Here is a 2358-nt window from a genome sequence, read left to right on the forward strand (position 1 = left end):
AAGACAGCTGCATAAGAAGAGCTAGTTGTTTAATGTAGCTAGAACCTGTGGGAGAGGAAGACCCAGGAAAACATAGGATGAAGTGGTGAAAGCTAACCTCGTAACCCTGATGAGATGTCAAAGGATAAAAATCTCTAGTGATATGAGGTTCTCAAAAAACTTGTCCTTCTCAGCAAGCTGAGTTCTGGAAGTGTTATACTCTGAGTTCTCCACCTGTTACAGAAACTCCCCACTCATGCACTATGCCTGCCTCTTCCCCTCCTCTTCTCGTTTCTCCCCCCACCCTACCCTGCAACTGTATCATTTTTTACTCTTGCCACTTGCCCCTCTCCCACTTTTCTACATCTGTCCATCTTCCCCATCTCATTCACCCTTCAACCCGACCCAGTTTGTCAAACTGCCTCCCACCATTCATTCACCTTCCTATACAAGCTTGCAAACCATCTGTCCACACACTTCTACTCAGCTTATGCGGCACCTGGACACTTTATTGCCATTATCTATATCTTGTAGCTCCTACTGATCATTTTCTTTTTCTCCTCCCTCTTTACCCTACTAGATGTGAGTAGCCATGCAGATCCCTCTGCAGGAACCTGCTCCAAACCCTTTTCTGTCATAGTATTTCCCCTCATCCCTTAGCATGAAGCTGACACTCTACTGCCATCAGTGTTCATAGTCCTGCAAGCAGCCTGGTAACCTCAATAGTGCAGGTGGAATGAAAAAGTACCCAGTCCACACTATAAGTGTGGCTGACGTTAGGAAGGTCATCCAGGCATAAAAATACTTGCCAAAGCAGATATTGGTGCTCAGTATAGTTTTTGGACACATCAGCTCCTGTCAAATCTCCCAATCCATGCCAGAATAGAACATGGACGTTAAATGACGACGATGATGATAATAAGAATAACTCCCAAAAAATATTTAATAGACATACTGTAAGAGTTGACCTGATTACATAGGTCAAACAAAGCTTACTCTAAGAAATAGACTGACTATTCACCGACATCAAATACTGAGTGGTTACATAGACATATGTACAAAAATTAAGTCTCCCAAATTCCAGGTCTTTCCACTTTACTTATGTTCAGCGAGTACCACAGATGAAGCATGGATAAACAAAGAAAATACTTTCATACAAAAGTACCAAGACTTAACAAATTTTAACAGAGTACATACACAAATAACTATTCAAATACAAAATTCATTCTGCCACTCATCACGAGGAAGCTACACAGTTAACAACCTAAATTTTAGTGATTGGACTACATGCAAATGACTCCTGTCCATTCTCCCACCTGAGACATTAAATTTGGAGTGTCTAGATTATAACTAAACATGTTCACTCAACTGTGTCGGCCTTCTTTTTAGACGGAAAGTATACTGTCACATGACACTAACGCACGGACGTAGCGAGAAACGCACAAATGGTTATATACTTAATTATGTGTTCATTCTGTACAAACACTTGACAGAAAATATTCAGAGCATTGATTGTTTGGACATGTTCAGTCAACTGTGTCAACCTTAACTTACAACGCCAAACATTGTCACTCGATACTAATACACAGATGTAGCGGGGCACCTGCAAAACTTTCTACGACCAGTCATGCGACTATCCTCTACTAATCAAATCCTATTCAAAACATATACTAATTTGAGCCATGAACTGCCTATAAAATCAGAGTAAACTTCAAACACTAATCAGAAGCAAAACAGCTGCAACATAAGCCACGTATTGCTATTTGAACTTTTTGAAAATCAGTCTAAACTGTGAAACCAGTTAAAGGTTCAAATATATTAATAAGAAATATTTTAACTATTCTCAGTGCATTTTCAACTACTATTTTTTCATATATATATATATATACGAGTGAGTGGAAAAACTAAAGAAGAGCACTCAAATAATTTATTGGTAGTTACATGTATAGATCAAAACAGTTTGATTCAAATTCGTTGGGACCAACGAATTTGGATCAAACTGTTTATATATATATATATATATATATACACACATATATATATATAAAACAAAGTAAAGTTGTAAGATACCGCACGAGTGGAAATATATATGAAAGAAGGTTTGAAAATGCAATTTTAAAGATGTTTATTCACTTGACCGGTTTCACTTTTTAGAAAAAGATTGTCAAAAGTAAAATGTAAAGCTTTGTGTGAGCTTTGTTGTGTTAAGTACTGGTTATTACAAAAGTATTAAAATACATATACATTTATACATTCTTTGATAATAATAAGAAAATGTTAAAAACAGTTTACAAGAAAGTGTTTAAGAAAGTAATCAAAACGGAACTCCAAAAAGCATTTTGAGTTCAATAAAAATTATGTCTATTTGGTAGTATATAT

Source organism: Octopus bimaculoides, chromosome 16 (genome assembly GCF_001194135.2).
Source record: "Octopus bimaculoides isolate UCB-OBI-ISO-001 chromosome 16, ASM119413v2, whole genome shotgun sequence".
In the NCBI taxonomy this organism is placed as follows: domain Eukaryota; kingdom Metazoa; phylum Mollusca; class Cephalopoda; order Octopoda; family Octopodidae; genus Octopus; species Octopus bimaculoides.